Source organism: Hypanus sabinus, chromosome 4 (assembly GCF_030144855.1).
Source record: "Hypanus sabinus isolate sHypSab1 chromosome 4, sHypSab1.hap1, whole genome shotgun sequence".
NCBI lineage: Eukaryota > Metazoa > Chordata > Chondrichthyes > Myliobatiformes > Dasyatidae > Hypanus > Hypanus sabinus.
This window is the reverse complement of record NC_082709.1, coordinates 32,830,148-32,849,930: the sequence shown is the minus strand read 5'-3', so window position 1 is coordinate 32,849,930 and position 19,783 is coordinate 32,830,148. Positions and strand designations below refer to the sequence as shown.

Genomic DNA, 19,783 nt, shown 5'->3' with positions numbered 1-19,783 from the left:
ACGGTCAAGAGGTTCAGTTGTTATTCAGATCAAAAATCAGAATGGGGAAGCAATGTGATCAAAGTGACTTTGATTGTGGAATGATTGTTGGTGCCAGAAGGGGGTGGTCTGAGTATCTCAGAATGTGCTGATCTCCTGTGATTTTTGCACAAAGCAGTCTCTAGAGTTTGCAGAGAATAGTATGAGAAACAAATCATCCAGTGAGTGGCAATTCCAGGGCAAAAGTGCCTTGTTAATGACAGAGGTGAGAGGAGAATGGCCAGACTGGTTCAAGCTGACAGGAAGGTGATGGTAACTCAAATAACCACGAGTTACAACAGTGGTGTGCAGAACAGCCTCTCTGAATGCACAACACATCGAACCTTGAAGTGGATGAGCAGCAGGAAACCACTAACATACAATCAGTAGCTGTTTTGTTTGGTACAGGAGGTACTTAATAAAGTGGCTACTGAGTGTAGGTTCCACAGTTCAAGGAAATTAGTTGAACCAAAGCTATTGCTCCTTATCTTTGATTGTGGCACATTTCATTATTCCAGTGATTAATAGCTTTCTAGAGCTGAATGGTAATCTGTTTCCTGCACATGAAAGCTATGTTTTTCCACTTTGTGCCTCTTTTTCCTTTTAGTAATTCTCATCACTATACAGCCAAGAAGTGGTGTGTTTATACATAAATAATCGTACAGTGGCAAGCATAACTTCCCTCCAGTCTCACATTTGTACAGTCACACTTATCTTTCTCCATACTATCAATATTTACCACAGTGGATGCTGCTTTAAACCTTCCTAGCTTATGAGAGATACATTCAGATATGCTTTTCACCATTCACTGATTGCACAGTTCCCCAGAAAGGATAAAGATGGAACTGAGATAACATTCTAAATTGTGGTCATTCTTTCCCAGTTCTGACTATAGGTGTTTGATCTGAAATGTTAATTCTATTTCTCTTTCCATATTGTATATCCTGCCTGACATCCAGAGTGCTTGCAATATTATCTGCTGTTTCTGATTTCCATCATCTGCACATCTTTCCTTTGCACTTTTCCCTCAAAAGATGCTTAGAATCAAGAGGAGTGGAGAAAATTTTTAAAAATAGTTTGAAAATTATGCAGTCATTTTAAGAATAGTTATAACCATATGAATGATGAAATATTTCTCATACACACATTCTCCTATTGGTAATGTATGTTATTCTGTAAATTATAGATTTCTAACAGATTCCATGAAGCAATTTCTAACAATTTTTATAAAATTAAGCTTCAAAATTATGATTGTCCTTTAAGTAATGCCAATCCTGGTTCCTGATCAAGGTACAATGTGTTATCTGATCTGCTGTGGCAGGGAACCTGTCAATGATCAACTAGGTTGCAAAGTCAAAATCAACTCAATGTAGTCCCAAAGTTTGCTTAAGCTCTTGAATGAAAATAGGGTTGCATCATAATTATGGGACACATCTGTTCAGATTTTTTTTGCACCAAACAAGTCACTTACAGCACAGCACACCAAACATGTATAACAGCTCTTGTGCTAATGATGGTAGCAGCAAACTGTGCTCGCGTTAAAAATGGGAACCAGCAATTGTTACATAAAAAAATTAATGTGGTACATTTTCATCCTTCAGCTATGGCCCGTGAGAATATATTAATAAAAATGTTACTAACTTTGATTTATTTACAAAAGAAAAATCAGGGCTGCTTCTGAGCACTGCCAAGGCCTAGACTGTACTGAAACTGCTTGTGTAAAAACTGTGCAATCCAGAAGTTCTTCTGACTGCTCAGCTTGCGGGCATACAGCAGGTGGCTAAGTATCAGCAGACAGGTGCTCATCCCCTGGTGGACGTAGGCTCCCCTCCATTTGGTTAAGGCTAATGCATAGCTGTATAGGGCCTAATAAGGATATTAGTACCCAGTTAAATACTCCTGTAAACTTGAAAGACTAAACATTCTCCTTCCAAACTACTGTCAGTATTCACAAGCACCTGCCATCATCCAAGTGATTAAAAGAGAACTGTGCAGTTCAGTTGATCTTTCAATATCTTTGACAGGTGAGAAAGAGTTAACCTTTCCAGTCAATGGCCTTTTACGATGACTATTAATTTAGAGGACATGGCCAGCTTGCGATGAGGGCCAGCTTCCAAGCAATGTTCCTTAAATAAGTGCCAAAGAGCTTGCAAGTTAGATCTGAGCCAAGATCACCAAGGTTCTTGAAATTCCTTGATCCATGCTGCAGGCTCAACAGCCTCTGGGGAATTGTACTGGAAAAACCAGCACAGCCTTGCAGAAAGAGGTACACTAACATTCCTCAATTTACCTCAGCTATAAAGTTAAAAGTAAGAAATCAATTATCTGTTCAGTCAAGAAAAGTTTCGAGGAAAGAAACTGGAACATGTCATTTTTCCCCTCATGCTTACAACATTATTGATTCAGATCATGGCTGATCTTCTACCTCAGCATTGCCTCCTTCCCTTTACTACACACCCTTAGATTACATTAAAATACAAAACATCAATTACTGTCTTGAATATACTCAAACATAAAGCCCCCATAGCTCTCTTGGATGGAGAATTCTTAAGATTCGGCCATGCTCTAGGTGAAGAAATGGCATTTTCATTGCTGTCCTGAGTGGCTGACCCCTTATTTTGAGACAGTGACCTTTAGCTCCAGGGATCTCAGCCTGGGAAAACAATCTGAATATCTACCCTGTCCAACCCAATATGAATGTTGTAGGGGTTTTATTGCAGTCATCCCTTCACCTCTCCCTCTTCTAAAGGGACTAAGCCCAGGCCTACCTGATCATCCCTCAGAGCACAACCCCTCACTAATCTTTGCTTCACTCCTTAACTGCAACTATATCCTCACATTGGGAAGTTAGGCCTCTAAATATTACTTCACAGAAAAATGGTTTAGAAGAAAAGCTGTGCTAAATATAGAAAGGAGCTAAACATACTGTGTTATCCATTAGTAAGTCGTCCAACCCTCACGACTATTACACACATACACAAGTTGTTGTTGCTGTTCCTTGTGGTGCATCGGGCAGCAACCTTGTCATTTCTCTAGTATTTTTGTCTGCTTTTTTTTAAATGAGATCGCATTGCTAGCTCAATGCTCAACCCAGCACGGATGGAAAGTATGCAAGAAGCCAGCCGGATTCAAACCCTGGACCGCTCTCCTCTAAGTCCAGTGCAGATGCCATTACACTACCAGCCGGCTCACACAGGTAAGAAGATCAGGATCATACTATTTTGTTATGATCTAATTACCAACCACCATGGTGTTTTCATTCCCAATCAACCTGTATCCATTGTTAAAGTTATTTTTAAACAAAACAAAAACTTAATGAACCCAGTATCCACAAACTTGAAGTGAATTCCAAATTTCTACTGTTATGTGTGTGAAAAGATTCCTCCAGTTCTCAGGTCTGCTGGGCCTAATTCAAATTTCAAGTGTGTTCCATCTTCTGTAGTATCTGCAAGAAAATAGGTCAAAATGTGGTTCCCATTCCAGGCAGACCACATACAGCTCAGTCACAGCAACAGAATACCACAAAAGCCTCAGTGTCTCTTAGTCAGGGAGGGAAAAAAGCCAGGACTCGCATTCTTGCTTACTCAGCAGTGTTCCTGCAGGGACTTGAAAGTAAAGAATTAGCCTAGGCTATGATAATGCCCGTGGTACTATGATAATGCCCATGGTACATGCAAGGCTTTAGATTTTCAAACAAGGCCTGTGTTCCTGTGAGCTGCAGAATTTCAGAACTGTATTTCATTATCAGTGCCATGTTTCAGGGTGGAGGGCAGACAGATAAATTACATACAAACTCCCAGCCAAAACAATTGAGCTGAAAGTTTAAAGCTGCCAACGTCAATCAAGTAAACAATACAGTAAGGAAGCTGAGTTGGAGTTTATTCTCCACTGATAATGGTTGGGCCAACTAATTTAGGTTATTTAATTTACTTGAAATGTTCTAGCAACACCAGAATTACTGTGGAATTTGAAAGGTTTACCATTCAAATATGCAGAAGATTGGAAATTACAATAGAAATAATATAGCTGCAATGGTAGGTGATTTTAACTTCTCTAATGTGGGACTATCACAGTACTGAGGGATTAGATGACAGAATCCATTACGTGTTCAGGAAATGTTTCTCAAGAAAAATAAGAGATAGCCCCATTGGAAAGAAGGCAGCTTGTAAGAGAAAATTAGGCTAAGCAGTGGCTTAGATAGCAATTGAGACCAGCCACTGTAATTACAATCATTTAAAAAAAAAATCAGAAAAGATAGGAATGGTCCACAAATCCCAACTAATTAGGAATATTGAGGCTCTGGTCATGAAAAATGAGGCAAAGGTCAACCGGCGATAAAGCAAAGCCCTGGAGAGCACAATGGAGGGAGTCCACTTAAGAAATCAGAAGGGCAAAAAGGGGATACAAGATACCCTCAGAGAATAATGCAAGGAAAATCATATCAGATTCCATAAGTATATTAAGATCAAAGGGGTAACTAGGACCTCTTAAATATTATGTGGTAATCCATGTGTAGAGTCAGGAGAGGTGGGTGGAATCTTAAATGAATATTTTTCATTTCTATTTGCTATGGACAAGCTCACAGAAGCCATTAAGTTTTAGGGAAAAGAACCATAATGTCCTGAAATATATCAAAATAGTGAAAGAAGCAGTAATGGAGATCTTGAGGGGTAGGGAGCTTAAAGTAAAGGCAGCCTTAGGAGGTAGTGACTATGATCTGACAGGGAGAAGCTAAAATTAGATATATCAGTATTGCTGTTGAATAAAGCTAACGACACAGGCATGAGAGAGGAGCTGGCCATGGTTGATTGGAAGAAGATACCTGCAGGGATGATAGCAGAGCAACAACAGCCAGCAGCATCCTAGGGAAGTCAAAGACAGCATAAAAGCAAAAGCGCTTCCATACTGTATGACAACATTAGTGAGAAGCCAGGTACAGAGGAGATGTCAGGGGTAAGTTTTTTTTAAAACGCAGAGTGGTGAGAGTGTGGAATGGACTGCGGTGGTGGAGGTGGAAACAATAGGATCTTTTAAGAGATTCCTGGATGGATACATGGAGCTTAGAAAAATAAAGGGGTATGGGTAAGCCTAAGTAGTTCTAAGGTAAGGACATGTTCGGCACAGCTTTGTGGGCCGAAGGGCCTGTATTGTGCTAAGTTTTCTATGATTGGGAAGTTTTTAAATATCAACAGAAGGCAACTAAAAAAGAAAAAAGGAGAGAAACTTGACACATGTGGCAAGACATAACAGACTATAAGACCACCCTGCACATCAATTACAGTGATGCCCATTTTCCTGACAGGCTGAATGTCTTCTATGTAATTTTGTGATGCACTAAATTATGTAAGTCCTCCCACCCCCAAGGAGCAAGTATTCTGTCTAGCCACAGCTGATGTGAGGAAGACCTTAACTAGGATCAACCCACACAAAGTTGCACAGTCTGATAACATACCCAGCCGTCTGTTCGAGTGTGCAACTCTGCAGGCAGATGTTCTCACTGCGAGATTTTCAACATCTTCCTGAATCAGTCCAACATACCAATAGGCTTCAAGGTCCCCACCATCATCTTGGTGTCCAGGAGGCTGTCTGTATCCTGCCTCAGTGTCTACCGTCCCGTGGCACTGAACTCAGTTATAATGAAGTGTTTCGAGTGGCTGGTCAGGAATTGCATTAAATCCAGCCCTCTCATCACATTGGACCCTTCCCAGCTTGCATATCACCCAAATTAGTTCACCAACAATCCCATGACCTCAGTCCTTTACACATTCCTGTCTAACCTAGATGACAATTCACTGATTTCTGTTGCGCTTTCAATATAATCATTAACCAAAAGCTGGTGGGAAAACTGGAGAAAATCTGCAGATGCTGGAAATCCAAGCAGCACACCAAGATGCTGGAGGAACTCAGCAGGCTAGGCAGCATCTATGGAAAAGAGTAACCTGTCGACTTTTCGCACCGAGACCCTTTAGCAGCATGGGAGGAAAAAAAAGATGAGAAGTTAGAGTAAGAAGGGTGGGAGGGGAAGAAGAAATACAAGGTAGTAGGTGATAGGTGAAATCAGGAGGGGGAGTGAAGCAAAGAGCTGGGAAGTCGATTGGTGAAAGAGATAAAGAGCTGGAGAAGTGGGTATATGAAAGGAGAGGACAGAAGGTCATTGAAGAAAGGGAAAGGAGCACGGAACTGTCCATGTTGAGTCTCAGCACCTCTCTCTGTAATTGAATCTTGAACTCCTGACAAAGGGACCACAGACAGTCCACATTGGCAGCAACATCTCTGGCTCCATCACGCTGGGCACCAGCACCAAAGCTTGTCATGCGGGAGGGTAGCTGGTCGAAAGCCTCTCCTACCGTGCCAGTCATTGATTGAAGGATGCTGCAGCTCTTTTCCCATGGTTTACCTTGTGTGCCATGGCACCAGAGTCTGATTTCAGGCACTCATGGTTATAAGACTAACACGTGCAGGTGGCCAGGTGTCATTTCCTTCATCCCCAGGGCCCACTTCACACTGAGACCATGACCAGTGTTGAAGAACCATTGGGAAAGTATGCTTCAGGTTTAGGAGGCCCACCTATGCTCTTAGCTAAATATCTGTTTATTGAATATTTAGTTTTGTAGTTATGTAGCTTGGACAGACAGATATTTGGTTGAATGTTTTACTGTTTGTAATAAATGATTAATTATGTGCTTATTAATAACCAGTGCCTTCTGTCTCACTCACCAAACCCGTGAACCTGCACCTCCTCGTAACACTACTGTACATTAATGGCTTCTCTCTGGAAAGAGTCAAGAGTATCAAGTTTCTCGGTGTGCATATTAATGATGCTCTCACCTCCCCCTTGTCTAAACACCACCTCATGAGACAAAAGACCACATCAGTGCCTCCAATTCTTGAGAAAACTGAGGCCAGTGAGTCTCCTCAACAACCCCCCCCCCCCCCCCCACCCCACCCCACCATTCTCTCCACATTCCACCAGATCACCATTGGATGCCTTGATCAACAGCACTTCCATCTGGTATGAGAATTGCAATGCATCAGATTGCAAGACCCAACAACAGATAGTGAGGACTGCTAAAAGCATTGTCAGGGCCTCTCTCCACCCCCATTCAGGGCATATATCAGAAGTACTACATACTCATTGCCTCCAAAATTGTCAAAGACCCTTTTATCCTTCCCAATTTCTTTGGCCTCCTGCCATCAGACAGAGGTACTGCAGCTTAAGAACCAGAACTGTCAGGCTGGAACAGTTTCTTCCCCCAGGCTGTTAAGTCTTCTTAACACCCTGCTGCCACCCAGCACACATGTACGTCCTTCCTGAATGCCTTACCCTTCCACTCCCCAGTAGACAAACTCTCATCCTGCACTGGTCACATTTCATCTTCAATCGCTGCTGTTTAACATGTTAATATGACTGCTGGTTTTATTATAAGAGTGCCAGTAACATTATACTGTTGTACCTAAACATACACCTCACACTTTACATCAACTTGTCAATCTTCTGGCCATCTCACCCAGGGACATGCTAATATTATTTTGTGACTCTATGTGTTTGAAGTTGAGCAAGGGAGAGTCAATGGATGATATTTACTTGGATCTTCAGAAGGCTGCCAGACAAGATAATACCCCAACGCATTACAGGAAAGATACAAGCATTGACAGAAGTTTGGCTGACGGGTAAAATGCAAAGTGTGGGAATAAAGGGAAACTTTTTTGTTTGGCTGCCAGTGACTAATGATGTCCCGTGGCAAACTGTCTGGCGTCCATTAATTTGCATGTTATGTATTAATGACCTGGCTGACAGAATTGATGGCTTTGTGGCCCAGTTTGCAGATGATACAAAGATAGGTGGAGGGGCAGGTAGTATTGAGAAAGCAGAGAATTTACATAAGGATTTGGACAGTTTATTAGATTAGGCAGAGAAGTGGCACATGGAATATAGTGTGTAAAAGTGTGCGCTCATGCGCTTTGATAGAAGAAAGGCACAGGCTACTTTCTAGATGGTGAGCAAATTCGAAACTGGAGGTGCAAAGGGACTTCGGTGCCCTAATGTAGGACTTGCTAAAGGTTCACTTGCAGGTTGAGTCAGTAATTAGGAAAGCAAAAGCTTTTGATAGCTCTGGGCCTGTACTCATTTGAGCTTAGAAGAATGAGGAACATTCTCATTGAAATCTATTGAACGTTGAAAAGCCTAGACAGAGTGAATGTAAGGAGGATGTTTCTACTAGTGGGGGAGTCCAGGACCAGAAGACCCAGCCTCAGAATAGAAGGATGTCCCTTTAAAATAGAGATGAGGAGGAATTGCATCAGCCAGATGAAGATGTTTTGAAGTATTGTTTTGAAGATGGAAGTATTTGCAACCTTATATTGTATTAAGGTGGACGGATCTTAGTAAAACTCTTGATTAGTCAGGGCATGAAGGGATGCAGGAGATTGGGGCTGAGAGGGAAATGGTCAGCCATGATGAAATGGCAGAGCAGACTTGATGGGCCTAATGACCTAATTCTGCTCCTATAGCTTTTGGTCTTATTAGATTCTGTGAATCGCTAGGCCTGACTGAGTATACACTGGGTTTTGTGGGAGTCCAGAGAAGAAATTACAGAGGCTCTCGTGGAGATATTTGCTTCATCATCAGACACTGATGAAGTTTCCAAAGACTGGAAAGTGGCTAATGTTCTTCTGTTATTTAAAAGCAAGGACAGCCCAGGAAACTACTGGCCAATCAGCCTGCTAGCAAGGGTAGGGGAAATTACTGGAGGGTATTCTGAATTTACCAAAATTTGGATAGACAGACTCTGATTAGGAGTCAGCATGGAAATATGCATGGAAAGTTGTGTTAGGCAAACCTTTGAGTTCTTTAAAATGATAACCTAAAGAGTAGGGCAATGGATAATGTTGATTTGAAGCTTAGCAGGGCCTTCGACAAGTTTCTACACTGGTCTTGAGGGTTAACTCCCATGGAATCCTGGGAGAACTGAATGGAGGATTCAGAATTGGCTCTGAGGTAGGAAGCAGTGTGGTGGATAAAGGCTGTTTCACGGAATGGAGGCTGGTGATGAGTGGTGTGCCATGGGGTCAGTGTTGGGACCTTTGTTATTCGCATTCATACAAGTGATTTGGACACAAACACCAAAGACTTGATCAGTAAATTTACAGAAACTAGGAGATACTGTTGATAGTGGAGTTTATCATAGATTACAAGGGGTTATTTATCAGGGAAGTGGGCTGAGGAGCGGCAAACAGATTTCAATACATGTTAAGTGTGAGGTAATGCATTTTTAGAAAGTCAAACCAGAGTTGGATTTGTACTGTGAATTGCAGGGTACCAGGGAGTGTAATGAAACAGAGGGAGTACACCTGCTGGTTCAGGGCCGTGGAGTTCAACGTGATGAAAAAGGTAGTTAGCAAATTGGCATCCAAGACCATTGAAGGATTCCCAAGGATGGTAAGATGGAATCTTGACCTCACTATTTACCTTGTATTGTTTAACTGCACTGCACTTCATCTGTGACTACTGACCTTTATTCAGCCTTCTGTTATTCATTTACCTTGTTCTACCACAATGCACTGTGTAATAATTTGATCTGTATAAACTGTATGTAAGACAGGCTTTTCTCCGTAACTCAGGACTTGTGACAATAAAAAAAAATGTAAAACCTACTGCAATTCTTCATTCAGGGCATTGTATATAAGTTGGGGCAGTACTTTCAACTCAAGTTTATTGTCATTTAACTATATACATGTATATAACATATATACCATATAATATATAAATGAGACAATGTTTCTTCAAACCAAGGTGTAAAGCACAGTAAAACACATAACACATAACTTAGGAAGGCAAGGTAAGGTTGTAGTTATAAAAGTCGTTGGTGAGACCACACTTGAAATACTATGTAAAATCTTAGCCATTTTGTTAAGGGAAAGACATGGTTAAACTGAAAACTGTGCAGGAAATATTTCTGAATATGCTATAAGGAATGAGGGTCTGAATTAAATATCAGTTGTGCTGGCTAGATCATTATTCCTAGGAATGTAGGAGAATGAGGGCAGATCTTATACAAGTGTAATACGAGATCTTATACAAGAGGCATTGAGAAGGTATGATAAGAGTCCAAAACTAGTGGACATACATTCAGGCTGAAAGAGGGAAGATTTAAATGGGACCACAGTGACAACTTTTTGTCATAAAGGGTGGTGAGTATTTGGAATCAGCTGCCAGAGGAAGTAGCTGAGGCAAGGACAATAATATCACTTATAAAGCATTTTAATAGGAACATGGAGGGTGTGGCCTAGAGGGATACGGGTTGAATGCAGGAAATTGGGACCAGCGAGGTAGACAAAGTGGTTGGCATGGATTTGTTGCACCACAGAGACTGTATCCGTGCCGTTTGCACCATGACTCCAGAAGGCAAGATCACACAGGATCCAGGATATACAATCTGACTAGGCACCAAATTTGCTTGGTAAAAGGAGTTTGAGGATGGTAGTGGAGGGCTGTTGGCCTGTCACCAATGCTGTGCCACGGGGATTGGTGCTGGATCCCTGATTTGAGTGAGAATGTAGGTGGCATGACTTATAAGCTTGATGACAAGGTTGGTGGGATGATGGACAGTGAAGAATGAGGATCAGGCAGGAAGGTGAGCAAAGGAAAGACAACTGACATTTAATTCAGACATGTGTGAAGTGATGCATTTCAGGAAGTTAAACCAGGGCAGAGTAAATACAGTGAATGACAGGGCTCTAGGGAGTGTTGCAGAAGAGATCTAAGGGTGCAACTACTTAGTTGCTTGAAAATGGTGACACAGGTAGACATCAAGTCAAGTCAATGTTATTGTTATTTAGCTACATACATGTATATTGTCAAAGATGTTTCTCTGAACCAGGATGTAAAACACAGTGATGCACATATCACACAATAACCTATAAATGCAAGGATAAAATCTACAGATGAATTATACATGAATAATAAACTACAGAGCATATATTGACTATTGTAATGTACAGAACTGATAAACCCATGACATTTTGAATGTGATGCAGCAGGGAGTTCAGAATGGCCTGAGGAAAGAAACTGTTCCCATCCTAAACATTTGTGTTTTTAATCCATTGAAGTCTCCTGCCTGATGGTAGAGTGTCAAAGAGGATGCTGGATGGATGAGTGGGATCCATAATAATACTAAAGGCCCTGTGTATGCAGCTCTCCTATAAATGTCCCTGATGGATGGTAGCGAGGCCCTGTGATCCTTTCAGCTGTTCTCACAGTCCTTTGTAGGGACTTCCAGTCCGATGCTTGGCTGCTCCCATACAAGATGGAGATGCAACTTGTCAGGACACTCTCAATGGTGCTCCTGTAAAATGCAGTTAAGATGGTGGGGGGGGGAGGGGTGTGCCTTGCTTAACTCAAGCTGCTTGGGAAGTGGGGGTACTGTGGTATCTTCTTGTGAAGCTGAAGGTAGCATACAGCATGCTTGCTTTCTGCAAAGGGGTCACAGAGTACATGAAGAGGAATGCCGTGTTCCAGTTGTACAACACGTTGGGTAGACTGCACTCGGAGTACTGTGTGCACTTCTGGTTCACTTCTGGCTATTGATTCAGCCACAGGAGGCACAGGAAAGTCTCACAAGCATGTTGCCAGGACTGAGAGAGCTTAAGCTATAAAGAGAGATCGGATAGGCTGGGATGGCTGAGAAGTTTAAAGGGGACTGGAGGAATAAGATCTTCCACACAGAGGCCTCCTACAAGAGAAAACTCAGAAGCAGATAAATTTCAAAGCAACACGCACAAAATCCTGGAGGAACTCAGCAACTCAGGCTGCATCTATGGAAACGAATAGACAGTTGATGTTTCGGGCCAAGACCCTTCTTCAGGACTGAGAAGGAACAGGGAAGATGTCAGATACATTTATAATGTTTAAAAGACATTTGGGTAGGTTCATGAATTGGAAAGGTTTAGAGGAATATGGGTTGAATATGGGCAAATGGTACTAGCTCACAAAGGCGCCTCGAACAGATTGGACCAGTTGGGCCAAAGGGCTTGTTTCCGTACCATGTTACTGAGCCGAAGGGATATTGAAACCCAGTTCTAATCAGTCATCTACTTATGTCAACATATTTACCACATCCTTCAGTTACTATAAAAGTATATAGCGATGTAGTAACTGTGGAGCTTTCCAGATCATATAACTGCCAACCTGTTTAATTTTTTAGGTAGAAGTATGAAATTAAAACAATGTTTAAAAAGGGATGATATTAAATGATAAAACCAGTTTCAGCAGGAACTTGTTTTCCTTGCAACCCGTAATTTTCCTTGACAACCATTACCAGAGTCTAGCATACTTCATCACTTCAGCCAAATGGTGGCAGCATCCACAAAGCTATGAAGTTGCAAAACAGGAACATGCTTCTGATTATGTTTGATTTCAAGCACCCTCAGTTATGCTGAAACCTGAATGACGCGTTGCAGATAAAGTTAATTTGGGATTTTAATGATTCAGTGTAGATTCCATCAACCACACTCCTAGAATTTGGATAAATACTCTGGAACCTCACCTGGATACTGTTAACCAATTCCATGCCTATCATGTAACTACAATGTTAAATTGATATAGGAACTAAACTCCAAAATCATGAAAGCTAATGATCTGAGTAGGATGCACATTTACTTTGAACCCAGTGGGAAAAATAAAACATGGTACTGAAATATTAAAGAAGTCTTGACCCAACACTATCCAAGCAGCAGCTATTTTTTCCCCCACAGATTTGCAGTTTTGGGTTTCATCGGGCATTATATATGAGCTTTAATTTGCAATGTTTAAGTTCAGCAATGCAGAAGACCAGGTAGAAGGATGGTCAAGAGCTAATGTTCGGTATTAGATACAAGTAATTTAATTTCAGAAGTTTACTGCAAGTATTGACTAATTTTATTAAGCTATTTAAAAATACTTGACAGCTAGCAAATAGTTTACTGATAAATTAATAAGTTTGAATTAAAGTATTCTCTTAAATCACACATATACAGTGGATAAAAGGATCTACACACATAGTCCAAAAAGATCATAAGATATAGTTAGGAGCAGAATTAGGCCACTTGGCCCATCGAGTCTGCTCCTTGTTTCAGGACACCCCTCATTTCATCATGTCTGATCCAATTTTCCTCTCAGCCCCAATCTCCTGCATTCTCCCCATATCCCTTCATGCCCTGACCAATCAAGAATCTATCAATCTCCGCCTTAAATATACAAAGATTTGGCCTCATAAGCTGCCTGTGGCAAAGAAATCCACAGATTCTCCACTCTCAGGCTAAAGAAATTCCTCATCTCCATTCTAAAAGGACATCCCTCTATTCTGAGGCTGTGTCTTCTCCCATCATATGAAACATCTTCTCCATAGCCATTCTATCAAGGCTTTTCACCATTCGATAGCTTTCAACTAGGACACTCCTCATTCTTCTGAATTCCAGTGAATACAGGCACAGAGTCATCATCCCTTCTAAGATAAGAGGCTTCAACCTGCTCACAACACTCTCCACCATTTTATAAAGCCTCAACATTACATCCTTGCTTTCCATCCTCTTGAAATGAATGCTAACACTGCATTTGCCTTCCTCACCACAGACTCAACCTGCAAATTAACCTTTAGGAAATCTTGCACAAAGACTCCCCAAGTCCCTCTGCACCTCAGTTTTTTTGTATTTTCTCTCCATTTAGAAATTAGTTAACCCTTTCATTTCTTCTACCAAAGTGCATGACCATACACTTCCTAACACTATATTCCATCTGCAACTTATTTGACCACTTTCCTAATTTGTCCTTCTGTAGCCTCTCGACTTCCTCAAAACTACCTGCCCCTTCATCTATCTTTGTATCATCTGCAAACTTTGCATCAAAGCCATTAATCCCAACATCCAAATCATTGACATATAACGTAAAAAGAATAAGTCCCAACACAGACCCCCGTGGAACACCAGTAGTCACCGGCAGCCAGCCAGAAAAGGCTCCCTTTATTCCCACTCTTTGCCTCCTGCCATTCATCCACTGCTTTATCCCTGCTAGACTCTTTCCTGCAATACCATGAGCTCATAGCTTGTAGCACCTTGTCAAAGGCCTTCTGAAAATCCAAGTGCACAACAACCAGATTCTCCTACATTCAATTTCTTCAAAGAATTCCAACAGATCTGTCAGGCAAGATTTTCCCTTGAGGAAACCATGCTGACTACAGCCCATTTATCATGTGCCTCCAAATACCCTGAAATCTCATCCTTAATAATTGACTCCAAACATCTTCCAAAACACTTAAGTCAGACTAACTGGTCTATAGTTTCCTTTCTTCTGCCTCTCTCCCTTCTTGAAGAGTGGAGTGACATTTGTATTTTTCCAGTCTCTCAGAATTTAGAGATACCTAAAAGATGATTGCTAATGTCTCTGCAATTTCTTCAGCTACTTTTTCTCTGAACTCTGGAGTGTACACCATGAGGTCCAGGTGACTTATCTACCTTCAGACCTTTCAGTTTCCCATGAGCCTTCTCTCTATTTATGGTAACTTCACACACATCTTGCCCCTGACACCTGGAATTTCCAACATACTGCCAGAGTCTTCCACAGTGAAGACTGATGCAAAATATTTATTCAGTTCATCCACTATTTTGTTCTCCCCATTACTAACTCTCCAGTATTGTTTTCCAGCAGTCCAATATCCACTCTTGCCTCTTTTTTACACTTTATGTATTCGAATAAACTTTTGCTATCCTCTTTAATATTATTGGCTAGCAGACAGATAGACAGACATACTTTATTGATCCCGAGGGAAACTGGGTTTCGTTACAGTTGCACCAACCAAGAGTAGTTTAGAAATATAGCAATATAAAGCCATAAATAATTAAATAATAACAAGTAAATTATGCCAAGTGGAAATAAGTCCAGGACCAGCCTAATGGCTCAGGGTGCCTGACACTCCGAGGGAGGAGTTGTAAAGTTTGATGGCCACAGGCAGGAATAACTTCCTATGGCGCTCAGTGTTGCATCTCAGTGGAATGAGTCTCTGGCTGAACGTACTCCTGTGCCTAACCAGTACATTATAGAGTGGATGGGAGACATTGTCCAAGATGTCATACTTTCATTTTCTATCTTTATCTTCTTAATTACTTTAGTTGACATTTATTCGTATTTGAAAGCTTCCCAATCCTTTAACTTCCCACTAATTTTACTCTGTTATATGCCCTCTCTTTGGCTTTTATGTTGGCTCTGATTTCTCTTGTTAGCCATGCTTGTGTCATCTTTGTTTTAGAATACTTCTTCCTCTTTGAAATGTATATATCCTGTGCCTTCCAAATTGCTTCCAGAAATTCCAGCTATTGCTGCTCTGCCATCATCCCTGCCAGTCTTCTTTTCCAATCAATTCTGGCCAACTCCTCTCTCATGCATCTGTAATTCTCTTTACTCCACTGTAATACTGACACATCTCACTTTAGCATTTCCTTCTAAAATTTCAGTGTCAATTTGATCATATTATGATCACTGTCCTCTAAGGGTTCTCTTCCCCTAAGGTGTCTAATCAATTCTGGTTCATTGCACAACACCCGATCCAGGACAGCTGATCCTTTAGTGGGCTCAACCATGAGCTGTTCTAAGAAGCCATCTTGTGGCATTCTAGAAACCTCCCCCCCCTCCTGGAATCAAGAACCAACCTGATTTACCCAATCTACCTGCCTATTGAAGACCCCATGACTATTGTAACATGCCCTTCTGATACGCATTTTATTGTAATTTATTGCCTTTTATTGTAATTTATAGGCCATACCGTTTGGGGGTCTTTTTACCTTGAAGTTCCTTGGCTCTATCCACAATGATTCAACATCTTCTGACCCTATGTCACCTCTTTCTAATGATTTGGTTTCATTTTTTAGCAGCAGAGCAACGCCATCCATTCTGCCTTTCCTTTGATAGTACGTGTACCTTTGGACATCAAGCTCCCAGCTGTAATCTTTCAGCCATGATTCAGTGATGCCTACAACATCACACATGCCAATCTGCAACTGTGCTACAAGTTCATCTACCTTATTCCGTAAACTGTGTAAATTCAGATACAACTTCCTCAGTCCTGTATTCACCCTTTTTGATTTTACATTGCAACTCATCCTGTTGACTGCAATGTTGTCCTAGCAGACTTTCCTCACTACATTGCCTCTGTTTGTGTTTGTAAACCAGCATCCTCCGCTTCAGCACTATTACCTGTCTTTCCCAAAATTCTTCTTGCATTGAAATATAGGCAGTTCAGGACTCTAGCCACACCACGCTCAACCTTTTGAATCATAATTTTGCCTGAGGTCTTACCAACATCTTCTCTCCACTAACTGTTCTGGCACTCTGGTTCCACTAACTGTTCTGGCACTCTGGTTCCACTCCCCCTGCAACTTTAGTGTTAACCCCACCCTGAGGTATTAACAAACTTCCCGCTAGGATATTAGCTCTCTCCAGTACAGGTGTAAACCATTGCTTCTGTACAGGTCCCATCTTCCCTGAAGAGAACCCAATGATCTGAAAATCTTAAGCCCTCCCTCTTATACCAACTCCTTATCCATTTAATAAACTGTATAATCTTCCTAGTTCTGAAAGTGGCACTAGCAATCCTGAGATTACAACCCTGGAGCTCCTGCCCTTTAACTTATCATTTAACTCCCTGAGCTCCCTATGCAGAACCTCATCACACATCCTACCCATGTTATTGGTACCTACATGGACCACGACTTCTGGCTGTTCACCCTCCCACAATAACGCTGAGGTCTTGGTTCGAGATATCCCAGACCCTGGCACCCAGGAGGCAACATACCATCTGGGAATCTTGTTCTTACACATAGAACTTTTAGTCCATTCCCTAAATACAAATTCCCTATCACCATGGCAGGCCTCTTCACCCCACCCCCCCACTTCCCTTCCGAGTCCCAGAGGCAGCTGAGTGCCAGAGACCGGAGCACTGTGACTCTCCTCTGTAATGTCATCTCCCAACACGTCATACCTGTTGTTGAGGGGGATGACCATAGGGGAACTCTGCACTGGCACCTTAACCCCTTCCCCTTCCTGACTGTAACCGAGTTTCTTGTGTCCTGCACCTTGGGTGCAACTTGCTCTCTATATATCCTGTCTAACATCCCTTCAGCCTCCCAAATGATCTGGAGTTCATCCATTTCTGTCTCCAATTCCTTAGCACAGTTTGTTACAAGCTGCAGCTGGATGTACATCTCACAGATGTAGTTGTCAGGGACACTGGAGATCTCCCTGCCTTCCCACATCCCACAAGAGGAACTTCACTATCCTGCTGTCATCCTTACTGTCCCTAGCTAAGAAGATATAAAGAGAACAAAAAAAAACTTGAGTTTTTCTTTCCTTTGCTTTCTCTGAGTGAAGCCTCTCTTTGCTGAAGCCTCAAGATCACCATTGGTTGCTGGTCAAAGTTCTATTAGGCTGCTGTGACCTGCTACTGCTGCCCTTCATCCTTGGGCAGTGGACCTGATTGAAGTGCCCTCCCCTCCAAACTTACAATGTCTGGATTGGCCACTGGTCAAAACGTTATTATGCAATTCAAGCTGCAAGCGGAGAAATGATTGGTCCTACAATGTTATGTCATAGGAGAATCCAGTCTGTAAAATTATCCATTTTTGATAAGAATTTGTACACCTCTTATCAGATATTGTACACCTCTTATCAGATAAAGTCACACCAAATTTTACCACTAAGCAATAATTCATTTGTATAACTTATTGTTGTGAATGTTGCAAAGCAAACTACCATTTATATTTGGGGTAACCAGCAACTTTTTCTTCAATAATTTAGTGCATGTTCTTGTTTGCTGAACCCAATTTAATATGGTGATAAGAGATCTAGTGCCTTTCCGGTGTGTAAGCTGTATGAACTCTTCTCGGGCCTCTAGATGGGTGCAGGTATCGATTATACCGATGTCTTGATGACAAACTCTGTCATCTTCATCAGTGATCATGCACCATCCCTGATGAAGACGGAGAAGTTTGGCATCAAAGCGTTGGTTATAATCAATACCTGTACCTGGCTGGAAGCCCGAGAATTTATTCATAATATGGTGATACTTTTCAATCTGCTGAATGATTACTCTGAATACCCTACAGTCCTTACTGACTGCACTTAGACAAAATGGAATAAACTTGCGTTAGAAGTTATTAACTTGTGCATGGATATTACAATAACTTTCGGAAGAGCGTTAAATAAAGCCATTCGCAAGATGCTGTTTGAGATGTTTTGGCCTGCTGGCAATTTTATTGCATTTCACTGTGCGACTCAGCAAGAAGTGGACTGTCATTGAAGCATCCGTGCATTCCAGAACAAAACTACGTTCAGAAAGTTAGGTCGTCTAGTTCACTCCAATTGCTCTCTTTAACCACGCGTTGGGTGCTCATTACTGCATTCAACATCAACAGCGCTGCATTTATCATAGCCAATCTTAAAAGTCTCAGTCCTGTGATTTCAATCATCACTGAAGAATATTTAAAGTTTAAAAACATTTCTACCTTTTCTTTTCTCTCACTTTCAACCTAATGTTTTGTTTGCCATTTGCTTCACCTTTTGTACTCTTTTTTAAAACATTGACTTCACTATTCCCCGCCCCCCCACTGTGGTATTGTTAAGATTTGTAATCTTTCAAAAGATCAGTCACTTCTCCTGCTCATTCAACTTGTCAAGCTCAGTTCACCTTCACCCTGCTATTATCAGCTCATATTTTCAGCAAATAATAGTTATTCGTCTTGCATTCAGATGCCAAGTTACTAAGCTTCCGTTTGTTACTATTACCAAGGATACAGTGGTGATGACCATACCAACAGGGCAAAGTTTTGTGTGTGTGCGATTTACAGTACCAGCAAATAAACCGAAGACTACGTTCAGGAATTAAACTTTATCAGTTATCTAATTATTTCAGATGTGATTTAGGTTATATACCAAATCTTACTTAAAGTTTCAAAACCTGGGCTGCTGTACCTTCCAATGCAACTGGATTCATCGGGAGACCACAGTCAATGTGGTCAGAAATAAAAGCTTCTCCTCACTGATAATCAACAGTGGTGCACCACAAGGGTGCATGCTCAGCCCACTGCTCTACTCTTTCTGCACCCGCAATTGTATGACTAGGTACAGCTCAGACGCATTCTATAAATTTGCTGATAACACAACTATTGTTGGCAGAACTTCAGATGGCAACGAGGAGGCGTACAGGAGTGCGATAGATCGGCTAGTTGAGTGGTATTGCAGCAACAACCTTGCACGCAATGTCAGTAAGACTACGGAAAGGGAAGTCGGGGGAACACACACCAGTCCTCACTGAGGGATCAGCAGTGGAAAGGGTGAACAGCTTCATGTTTCTGGGTGTCAACATCTCTGAAGATCTATCCTGGGCCCAACATATTAACATAGTTACAAAGAAGGCACAACAGCAGCTACATTTCATTAAGAGTTTGAGGAGATTTGACATGTCACCAAAGACTGGCAAATTTTTTTTACAGATGTACTGTGGAGAGCATTCTAACTGGTTTCTGCACTGTCTGGTATGGAGCGGCCACTGCACAGGATTGAAAAGCACAGCAGAAAATTGCAAACTCAGCCTGCATCAGCAGAATCTCTTGTGTCTATTTTAATGCATGCTGTTTAACAGGTAAGTTCGATGAAATGAGGGTGTGGAATTGCCTCTAAGGTCTGGGGCATTGCAGCCATGACAGAAATTTGGCTGCAAGGAGGGCAGGACTGCTGGCTCAA

At 41.6% G+C, this 19,783-nt stretch overlaps 2 protein-coding genes across 2 annotated transcripts in view; one reads left to right on the top strand and one right to left on the bottom strand.

Moving 5' to 3' along the window:
- The window catches only part of LOC132392642 (uncharacterized), a 709,726-nt gene that overhangs the window by 348,253 nt on the left and 341,690 nt on the right, over window positions 1-19,783 (top strand). The gene's annotated exons all lie outside the window — the stretch shown is intronic.
- Window positions 1-19,783, bottom strand: part of itprid2 (ITPR interacting domain containing 2) — an 89,410-nt gene that overhangs the window by 22,413 nt on the left and 47,214 nt on the right. The gene's annotated exons all lie outside the window — the stretch shown is intronic.